The 12020-nt window shown below is 40.5% G+C and overlaps 1 protein-coding gene across 9 annotated transcripts in view; it reads right to left on the bottom strand.

Annotated features, from left to right (window-relative positions):
• Positions 1-12020, bottom strand: part of PGCKA1 (PDCD10 and GCKIII kinases associated 1) — a 135248-nt gene that overhangs the window by 122400 nt on the left and 828 nt on the right. The window lies entirely within an intron of this gene.

Below are 12020 nucleotides of genomic sequence, written 5' to 3'. Positions count from 1 at the left end.
TTGGTGAAATCAGTTTTGTATGAGTGTAGACTGGCTAGAAATAGTGTCATGAGAGGCATTCCCACTCTTGTATCAACGATGTAGATTACAGCAATCCAGTATCTTTTACCCTTCCTAATGTTCCTAGGGCTTGTTTCTGAGAAATGGCTCATTCAGTGGCTGGTTCAAAGGATTCTTGCTGCTTAAATTAAGCTCTTAGGTGACCTCAACTCTTCTGCTAGAAGAGTGTCACATTTGTCTTTCATGAACTTTCCATGAAGATACAGTTGGAGAAACCAAAAGAATAGAAGGAGGGGCTTCACCAAGCTTACAGGACAGGATGTATGATTGTTTTTATTCCTGCTTACTAATCAAACTTGGATTGTGAGGGTGAATCGAACCTGAGACCAAGTGTTGAGGCTGTGAGGATGGTTCCTTTATCCTCACCCACCTCCAAATTCTGGAGGTTTTAACATCCACTGAGAGGAACCTGGTAGATATGAAGGACCAGGTTAGCTGAAGTTGGTTTTTAGCATGTGACCTGCAAGGCCTGCAGGATGGGGCTACTGTCCACCTCTCTTGGTACTCCTTGTGCTGAAGACATTTCTCAGAACACCATACCCCCGGGGCATTTCAGCATGCCCTTCGCCCTCCCCTCTCTGGGGCTCCCTTTGCCAGGTGAGAGTCTACTCAGCCTGTGGATCCCAGCTGCACATCCCTTCCTCAGGGAAGCCGTCCACACTAGCATGGTTATCGCATCGATAGCTGTCTCCCACTGAGATTGTGTCCAGGTCCATTTTGTTCACCTTTGTATCCTCATCACCTGGCACAGTGCTTGGCCTCCACAGATACTTGTTCAATAATAGGGCATTTAGGTTTTATTCTACACATTGATAGAAAAAAAAAAAGCTTTTTGTGGCACTAGGTTCACTAATTGGAATGGACACTCCAGTATAAGAACATTTTACAATAATATTTTTTCAAAACTCCAATTCACGAAATGAAGAATGGAGCATATACTAAACATGAAGAGTGAGGCCACAGCCCTCCCTTTTAAATGCTAGAAATGCCACCTTTGTTATTTTGAAAACTCTTCATGGAACTGAGAATAAGAAAAGGTCATGTTCTCGAGCTTTAATTTCTCCATATTTTACAGTTTTCTTTAGTCTCCCTACTTATACCATGATCATTTCAGCATTTAAATAAGTTCTGCTTTCTCTGTGAACTCCATTGTTGCTTCCTTTCCTCAAATTCAGTCCTTGGCATCCTCTCTGCCTCACACTCACACTATACAAACGTGGAATCGATTACACATTTTACCCTAAAGTTCTTTACATGCTTGGGGTATAATTATATTCAGAAACATTTAAAACGGTCCCTGGACAGATATATAAGTAGACAATTTCATAATGAGGAAATTTACATCTCTAGTTAGAAATTCAGGGGAAATCCCAAGAGTTTAAGCTTGAAAGTTTCCTGCTATTTCGTGTGGCTTTTATCTAAGGTCAAGGCGAGGGGAGCTGGGAGAAGGTGTGTGTAGTTTGAGTTCCTGCCTCATTCTTTCTTTCCATCCTGTACCTCCCATCCTGCTCTAGTCCAGATGTATTTTACATTTGAGAAAATGGGAGGCCACAGAGGCTGAGACTCAGAGTACTTAAACATTTACTAAGGGCGGACTGTGCTAGGTAGATGCAAATTAGAGGAAGTAGTTAGCGTCCCAGTTTACAGATGAGGAAACTGAAATCCAGGAAGATTAAGTAAAACTCCTGAGGTCCCACAACAAATGGCAGAGCCAAGATTCAAACCTGATGAGAGTCCAGCTCTCATTACAGTCTCTTCTGGGGCAGCCGGACTCCAAGTGGGCCACAGCTTCTCCTCTTTTGAGACTTACTCAAGAAGTACAGTGGACCAAATGGCTTAGTGATGGAAGAAAATACAACCCCAACACCCAGTTTCTTTCCAAGGGGCTCACAGAAACTGAATAGAGGGTAAGCACCTGCAGAGATGAGTACTGATTTAATGCAAACAAATGTGCATATGATGCTGTCATCTGTGTTTGGGAGGACGAATCTGATAATTTCTGACTTATGGGCATAGGTGTACTTGCGCCTCGCCTAGTCATACCTGCCATTAGGGGACCTGCGATGTGCTCCAGCCGTGAATTCATGAGTTTTTGTTTGTTAGCTTGTTTTGCTTGTTTGTCTAGTTACCTCTTAAAGGACAATTGCCTGTCAAGGGTTGCAGTTTCAGTAATTTTATTCTCTAAAGCTATTTTATTTTATTTATTTATTTTTTGGTTATATAAAAGTAACACTCCTTTTGCCCCATTAAATCTTTGAATCTAGGCAGATTCAAAGGCAGAGGATATTAAGAAAACAACTCTCTAGCTCCCTCACCAGTGAGCTGTGACTTCTCTATCTGCCTTTGTTTTCAGGCTCACCTCCCCAGCGCCACAACTTAGCCCTGTGCTGCAGCACCAGGAAATACTTGTGTTTTATTTTTGAACAGAGAAAACGTGGCATCAACAGTAGTGCCTGAACTCATTTTACAGCAGGGGGATCAGGCTGGGTGGGGCCTCTGCCTGGGCTGCAGTGGATCTCTGCTGTTTTTACTATGTCCACCCCTAGAACACTTGGCTTCCTTCGCCAAAACCAAATCATGGTGAGCATCATAAAACTTGTCTTGTCAAGTTTAAAAGAGAATGCAGATAAACTGTAAATCCCATCTTGATGGTCTAGCCAGTTAACCCTGTTTTATGATTCTCTTTGGAAATGACTATATCATTAAATGCATTTGTCACATGCCAGCTAGCCAGCAAACCAGGATTCAAACTCAAGTAATGGCGGCTTTAAAATGTGAACTCTTTCAGCTTCCCCACACTGCTCACCAGTGACTGGGAGACGCTGCCACAGGGATAGGAACAGCTTTGAAGTAGTTGAGTGAAAAAGCACAGGACAGGAGGGTTAGAGACATGGGTCCCAGCCCTACAACAACCTCCAACTTATGGGGTATCCTTGAAGAGGTCCCTTTCTCTCTTTAGGCCTCAGTTTTCTTATCCATAAAATGAGGGGTTTGGACCACTGAAGACCCCTTCCAGGTCATGATTCTGTCATCTACGGACATTTTTTTTTTTTGAGACGGAGTCTCGTTCTGTCGCCCAGGCTGGAGTGCGTGATGTGATCTCGGCTCACTGCAAGCTCCGCCTCCTGGGTTCATGCCATTCTCCTGCCTCAGCCTCCCGAGTAGCTGGTACTACAGGCACCCACCACCACCCCCGGCTAATTTTTTGTATTTTTTTAGTAGAGATGGGTTTTAACCGTGTTGGGTTAGCCAGGATGGTCTCGATCTCCTGACCTCATCTATGGACACTTTTAAAGCCTCAGCTTTGTTGCTTAAGAAATAGGCTTAAAAACGGAATTGAAAAAAAATCAAAATGTTTTCATCTTTCAAACAAACAAAGGAAAGGACTGCAAAATTGCTCACATCATTTGAAATTTGAAGTGTGGTTTGTTGCCATTGGGATCAACATATGGATTCAATGAAATAAGAAAATCAGGCAAGGGAGGAAATCAGTTTTTAATGAAGGATTTTCAATTTCCCATGAAATAGTTACTTCAAAACCACCACTATAAACTTTGAAGCATCTTTCTGAATTTGGCACAGTGTATATGAAAAAAGTCAAACCAAAGTAAACTAAAGACTGATCAGTTTGATAATCTCCTCCAAAGACCAAGTAGAAAACCTCAAAGTGCTTTAGTTGGACAGACAGAGAATTGTGCTTGGAGCCAGCAGACCTGGGTTCAAGTTTTGGCTGAATCACATCTCCAAGTCTGTGTCCTTGACTGTGAAATGATCATCATAATCCTACCTACATAGATATCACAGAGTAGTTGGGAAGGCCTAATAAATAGAACTACATAAAGAACAAATAATTGCCTGCCAAAAAAAAAAATTCCCCGACTATTTACATGGACATAGAGATTTGGAACTTTAATGTTTGAATTACCTCTTAGCAAAAGTTGGAAAACTGCTATAATTAAAAGGAATGGGGGAAGCTGTCTTTAAACAAACAACAAAACCACAATCACTAAAAAGTATCCTTCTTTTACAGTAGCAAAGAATTGCAAAGATAACATCCCAGACTGAAGGTTGGGAAGCACAGTTCAGAACTTGACAGTCCAGAATCATCTTCACATTTTCTCTTTATTCCCTTAGAAAATCTGGCATTGAATCCCATGGGAGGTGCTTTGAAATACCTCCCAGATTGCATCCTTCTCCTCTGTTTCCTCCATCTTTACCTTGGTCTGAGCTGTCTTCACAACACAGCTAAATGACAGCAAAGTGTAAGAACAACCAGGGTCACTGCTGCCAGGCCAGCCTCAGTACTGCCCGATTAACCTTTCTAACAAGCAGACTTCATCAGGCTCCACAGCGATTCCATCAGTCTCACATGACTTCCTTCTACTGCCAAAAATGCACCCCTACTCTAGTCCAGCAATCCCTCCACTTGCTCTCATACTTGTGGCATTGATTCCAGCCTCAGGGTCCAAGCTGTCACTGTTCTCCCTGTCTAGAAAGCTCCTCCACCCTCATGTGAAGGACCTCTTCAAGGAGAACTACAAACCACTGCTTAAGGAAATAAGACAGGACACAAACAAACAGAAAAACATTCTATCCTCGTGGATAGGAAGGATCAATATATTGAAAACAGTCATACTGCCCAAAGTAATTTATAGATTCAGTGCTATTCCCATCAAACTATCATTGACATTATTCACAAAATTAGAAAAAAACTAATTTAAAATTAATATGGAACCAAAAAAGAGTACATATAGCCAAGACAATCCTAAGCAAAAAGAACAAAGGTGGAGGCACTCACTCTACCTGACTTCAAACTATACGACAAGACTATAGTAACCAAAACAGCATGGTACTGGTACCAAAACAGATACAGAGACCTCAGAAATAAGACCACATATCTACAACCATCGAATCTTCGACAAACCTGACAAAAACAAGCAATGGGGAAAGAATTCCCTATTTAATATATGGTACTGGGAAAACTGGCTAGTCATATGCAGAAAACTGAAACTGGACCCCTTCCTTAAACCATACACAAAAATTAACTCAAGATGGATTAAAGACTTAAATGTAAAACCCAAAACCATAAAAACCCCAGAAGAGAATCTAGGCAATACCATTCAGGACATAGGCATGGACAAAGATTTTATGATGAAATTGCCAAAAATAATTGCAACAAAAACCAAAATTGACAAATGGGATCTAATTAAACTAAAGAGCTTCTGCACAGCAAAAGAAACTATCATCAGATCAAACAGGCAACCTATAGAATGGAGGAAAATTTTTGCAATCTACCCACCTGACAAAGGTCTAATTTCCAGAATTTATCAGGAACTTAAACAGATTTACAAGAAAAAAACCAAACAACCCCATCAAAAAGTGGGCAAAGGACATGAACAGACACTTCTCAAAAGAGATTTATGCGGCCTACAAACATATTTAAACAAAGCTCATCATCACTGATCATTAGAGAAATGCAAATCAAAACCACAATGAGATACCATCTCACACTAGTGAGAATGGTGATTATTAAAAAGTTAAGAAACAATAGATGCTGGCAAGGCTGTGGAGAAACAGGAATGCTTTTACACTGGTGGTAGAAATGTAAATTAGTTCAACCATTGTGGAAGACAGTGTGGCAATCCCTCAATGATCTAGAACCAGAAATACCATTCAACCCAGCAATCTCATTATTGGGTATATACCCAAAGAAATACAAATCATTCTATTATAAAGATACATGCACGTGTATATTTATTGCAGCACTATTCACAATAGCAAAGATATGGAATCAACCCAAGTGCCCATCAATGACAGACTAGATAAAGAAAATGTGGTGCATATATACCATAGAATATTATACAGCCAAAAAAGAGGAGCATGATCATGTCTTCTGTAGGGACGTGGATAAAGCTCGAAGCCATCATCCTCAGCAAACTAACACAGGATCAGAAAACCTAACACCACATGTTCTTACTCATAAGTGGGAGTTGAACAATGAGAACACATGGACACAGGGAAGGAAACAACACACACCAGGGCCTGTAGGGAGGGAAGGGGGAGGGAGAGCATCAGGATAAATAGCTAATGCATGCAGGGCTTAATATCTAGGTGATGGGTTGACAGGTGCAGCAAACCACTATGACACATATTTACCTATGTAGCAAACCTGCATGTTCTACATATGTATCCTGGAACTTAAAATTAAATTAAAAAAAAATAAACAAGCAAAAAAAGAAAGAAAGGTCTTCCACTCTCCTTCACCTATCTTAATATAACTCATTTCTCCGAGCTCCCTTTAGGGCAGGACTCAGCCTTCACTGTGGTTATGCAATCATCTGGGAGATCCTGTTAAAATGCAGGTTCTGATTCAGTAGACTGGAGGTGAAGTCAGGACTGCATTTCCAACAAGCTCCCAGGTGGTTATGATGCTGCTGGTCCATGGACCTCACTTCGAGGACCAAAGCTTACTGGCTTAGTGGAAAGAAAATGGAAGGGAAATAGTTTTTTGAGATACATGGACATGGGTTTAAATGTCGTCTTGATTAGGTTTTAGCTGTATGACTTAGGGCAAATAACTTCCCTTGTATAAAGGGAATATTACTTATTTTACATAAATGATGTGATGATCTTTTGAGATATTAACAGATACTATTCCAAATAGGGCTTTCTCTTGGCTCCCCTGAACTCATCACTTCATCCTCTATTAAGCTTCTCTGATTATCCAGTCTTATTTCTCTTTACTGGGAATTTTATTGCTTAAATAACATGTGTGCACATGCAACTACATATAAATGAGACCATATGTTCTTTGAGGACATAAGCATGTTTGATATTATTTCTTTATTATTTATCTTAGCATATAAATCAAGAAAAAGTTTTACTAAATTTTGATTTTTTTTTTCATGCAAAACTCTTGAGCTGCATGATACTTAGTAATACCATCACTCGTCACCGCACCATAATGCAGGGAGGCAGGGCTCCGATCGTGGTTCTGAGCACAGGCTTTGGAGTCAGACACACCCAAGTCCCAGTGTTGGATTCATCACTCATCATCTGTCCTGCCTAATCCAGACTAATATGTCTGGTTCTCAGTTTCTTCACCTGTAAAATAGGAATTCTGCCTAACCTTTAGTGCTATTGTGGGAATTAAGCTAGACAAGTTACATAAGGTACAAGGTGTATATTATAAATTGTGAAAAAAGGCCATGATTCTCCATCCCTCCCTGAATCCATCCCATTTTCTAATGGAACTCTGCAGTTTCTCCCATTAAAAAGTGGGGTCTTTTTCCACCCCTTGAATCTGAACTGGCTTCTTGAGTCGCTTTTGAAATAGACTGGAGTAGAAGTGAGCTGTGTCAGCTTGAACCTAGGCCTCAAGGAGCCTTGTTTCCATTCTTTCTTGCAACCAAGTTGAGCCAATACGTGATGAACCCAGGCTAGCCTGCTAAATCATGAAAGATGTGAGGCTCAGCTGCTCCCCATGTGACATGGCTGATGGTCTGCCAATACTCAGAGGCAGAGCTGCCTTGGTGACCACAGACGCATGAAGGAACCTGGAAAAGACAGTAATTTGCTCACCCAAGCCCACCCAAACTGTTTATCTACAGAAGCACAAGCTCAATAAACGGTGGTTATTTTAAGCCATTATGTTTGGGGTGATTTGTTACACAGCAATAGATAACTGATACTGAATATATAAGTAATTTCTCAATAAACAGTGGCTATGTTTTGGACAATATCATACTTAATATAGAATGAGTTTTTATAGTACCAACATTTGTGCTTGTTAGTCAGAAGTAGGAAGATGACTAAACTAGGAATTGGGACTCTGAGATTGTGGTCCCAGCAGCTTTTCCAGTGGGTAGCTGTATGACTTTGGACAAATCATTTAACCTCTTTGAGACTCAGTTTCCTCATCTGTAAATTAAGGTGGTTAACCAAGTAACTTTTAAGGTTATTTTCCAGCTCTAAAAAGGATCAAGGGTCCCTTTTACCAAAATGCAGTACTTATTCCTTTCTAACAGTTTTGAACACGATTGAACGTTTTTCTTGTAGACTTAGGGTTTAATCACAGACCACCTTCACTGTATTGTCTTTGCTGCCTAGCATTTGGCTGTAACCACATTTCATACTTATCATAAGAGCTGTACATTGAAACCACAAAGTAGATCTCCTTGCTGTGGACCACGAACCCAGGTAGCCAAGCTCATTAGGAATCAGAAACGAAATAATGCCAAATAAGTTCTAGTGGGAATCTTAAGTACATGGCTCTTAATAAGAATTTGAAGGTGCGCGGGACTTCTTTTATGCATTTCTAGATTACAATACATATTCTGGAGGACTAAGGTTGTTGACAATCAGACCAAATAAAAGCGATACTATTTTATAGCTATACAGAATCAAATCTTTGTATTTGTTACATGTTAGGAACCAAGATATATATGATACTCAGTTATCAAATGAGGGAAAAGAATTAACACCAAAATCAAATTTCAAAACTCCTGAGTGTAGACATCTACTCTACAACTAGTGATCAAGTGAATTAATAAATTTAAAATATATCCAAATACACGTTGTATTAACAAGCTATGCACGTGGCACTGAGTCAATAACCAAGGTGACTTGTTCACTTAGAGGCCTCTCACATGTTACTAATACTCTTACAAATATAATACAGTCCTCGCTGTGACATATAGCAGGCCATGTTGTGGTCAACTGAAAACAATAAAAAAGAAAGGCTGTTCTACTGTCCATTTCCACTAAAGTTAAACAATCAAATGTCAGGGTGTTTTTACTCCCAGAAGGAGTGAAGCTAAATCAGAGAATGTGTATATAATATGAGGGCAACAGTTTACTTTAGCTTTGCCTTCAGATGTAGATATTTAAGTCTGGAGAAAGAAACACTAGGTTGTTGAAAATGTGAAATATAATTGGCTATTTATCAGAAACTATTTTTCTGTGATTAAAAACCACGAGGAGCTCTAGAGGAACTAGAATCCACATGAAGAACATTGCAATGAAACGTGGCTTACATTTACCTACCTGGAGAAAATGTATTTTGAAATGACATGTAAATTGACGTCAGAGATTCAAGTTACCTAACGGGTTCTTACAGTTAAAACTGTAAATACCAGTGCTTCTTTAACTATCTTTTGAATCAATTCACTTCTCTCTCTCCTCTAATGTAAATTTTTGCTGCAGCTGCCTTTGGTCTTGTTTGTTATCTTTACTGTTTCATTCTCATTGCAGCCTGCATGAACTCTTTAAAATAAAGATATGCTCTGCTTAAGATCCTTCAATGGTTTCTCCCAAGATATTAGGATCTCTGAAGACAAGGACTGTGTCCCCAAAACTCATCGACTATCTGGTGTCTCTGGGTCTACACACATGATGTCTCCAAGGCCAGGTCAGGGTTTCATTAAAGTTTGGAGAACCACTTGTACACTGAACAGAACAGAATTCACCACTTGTGATAAAGTTTGAGATACAATATTCCTTTTGTCATTTGTTAATATTCACTGCAGCTCAGGAACATCTTTTCTACAATGCCTGACAACACCGAGTCAGAGTTTTAATTTTCTGCTTCAGGACACATATTCATTGGCTTGGTGTTTTACATACGTTTTAGGAAAGGATTACTTGATAATCTACAGTCCTGAAGATTTTAACTAACCTCTGTGGGACTATGACATTCTCGGGTGAAAAGGGTACAAGTAGATGAATGATTTCATTCTCAGTTTATTCTCTTAAATAGCAGTCAGAGTAACAAAGGCTACAACTAGAGACACAGGATGGCTCAGTGGTTAAGAGCAGGCACTCGAGAAAGGCTACAAATGAGTGACTCATCTGACCTGCACATAGGTGAAGACTCCAAGTCTGCTTCCCCTAGGATGACCCCTTTAACTTTTCCCAACTCTTTTCTACACACCTACAAAGTCTCTCTGTAAGCATGTAATCTAATGACGAAAAAGACCAACCAGAAAGAAAATCTGTCTAATGACCAAGAAAGAAAAGCAGGACATAGGTACTAGTTACTATTTAACCAAGACTCTAAAAGATCCCAAGATTCAGGGTTATCAGAAAAATTGTGTAACTAGGGGAATGTGAAACACAGTCCAGGGAGAGGAAACCCAGCTACTGGGAGGCTGGTATTCAATTATTTGGAAACTGGCGTCCATTCCAAGAAGCACAGTGAATGGGCTTCTGGGCACCAAGAGCGGGCTGTTCTAGGAGGAAAGGGGCCGGCCCTATCTGGGCTCTGCCCTTGGGCTGCAACTGGATTCTGGCCGGAGCTTAGCCAGGTTGTATTTCCAGGCTCAGAGAGGGTCTGGGTGGGAAGTCAAGGGAATCATTCCATGTTTAGGATAATGGAACATGTTGAGTTGGTATGCAAGTTTTTGTCTTCAATCCCAGATATCCAAAAAGCTCTTTGAAACACAGCAAAGATTGGCCCTATTTCTTTTTAGGTATCATTAGATATCTAAATCTCTGGAGCCATTCAGGACCAGGATCATAGGTGCTGAATAAATGCACGGAGCAGGATCAGATAGACACAGAGTGGGCCAAGAAGAGAAGTCAGCCACACCTTCCCTTCCTGTCTCAGCATCTGTTCCATTTCTGCTCAGTGACCCAGGCAGCTTGCTGTTTGCTGACTCGTCACACTTTAGGGAAATACAAATAATTCCAGAACTTAACTTTACCTTTGAGCTTCAAACTGTTTCAATTATGTACCTTGTTTCAATTATCTGCCTCCTGACAGTGTTTCACAGCTGGGACCAGTAAGGTGGTATGATCCTTAACATCTGTCTTATCCTTTCTAAAATAGTATTAACTGAAGGATTAAATGGGGAAGGGGGAGGGGTAGGCAGCAAATACAGACTCTATTATGTTTAAAAGCAGTAACCCTTTCCATTTCTTTCTCATTCAACTCTCAAATGCTTCTCGTCTTTTCTCCAGATATTATTCCTCATAAGAGCTTGCTTGATTGCAACCACCAAGGACATCCACAAACCAGGGCAAGAAGGACCCTCAGTAATTCTTTCCCATAAATAGTGGCAGGAAGAAAATAAACGCCCTATTCTTCAATGATTTGTACCATATTTGGAGCACAGATTTCCTCTAAATTCACAGAGCAAATATCTATCACGGGGCAGGTATCTATGCCGCCATGGAAAGTAACTTAAAATGTACTAAGTCATCAGAGGGAGTTTTAATTTTGTTTTTAAGGGCAATTGCCATGCTGGGGTAAAAAGCATTGATTCTTTCTTGCCTTTTATCACTGGAAAAATTCTTGGCCAGTACTTTGTGAAAATCTCGCCTCATCAGGGCTGCCAAGGTCAATGCAACCTAAGCAACCAACCTGGGAGATGCTTGCCTAATTATTAAATATTTAGCAAACAGTTTGTGACTATTTAACTGTTTGTACCTGGCACCCTCTTTTCACTACGTGAGGCCTCCTGGCACCATGACCTCTTCCCCGACCCCTGCCCACCGTCCAGGCCGCCAGCACCCCTGGGGGGCAAATACCAGGGACCCAAGGACATTTCAAAGAAACAGCAGAGGTCACATTCCATTTCCTTTTTATTAAAAAACATACTGAAAATGGGGGAGGAGGGCACAGATCTAAGGGAAAATCTCTGGCAGTGTTTTCAAGTTCGCATGCACCATTGAAAGTTCATTAATTAGGGATTTAAAAGCAAAAATGTTTCACATAACCAATTAGTCGCCAACCTTTACAAACAACTTGGTCTTTAGCTTTGGGAATCTGGAAAAGTCCGCCTTCCCTCACCCCAGTTTTGCCCCTTTTAGAGCCCCTTTGTTGAATTACGTGACTTTTCCCGAAGTCATCAAACTTCGAATTGCGTCTCTAATTTTTTTTTTTCCAGGGCAAAAGCAAATCAAGAAATTAAAATTAAAAGTAGGCGCCTCGGAGTGAAGTGGGGGAAAGCGCGCCCCAA

The sequence above is a fragment of the Macaca fascicularis genome, chromosome 5, assembly GCF_037993035.2.
Source record: "Macaca fascicularis isolate 582-1 chromosome 5, T2T-MFA8v1.1".
NCBI classification, from domain to species: Eukaryota; Metazoa; Chordata; class Mammalia; order Primates; family Cercopithecidae; genus Macaca; species Macaca fascicularis.
The sequence above is the reverse complement of the archived record's forward strand: the minus strand, read 5'-3'. Positions and strand labels throughout refer to the sequence as shown.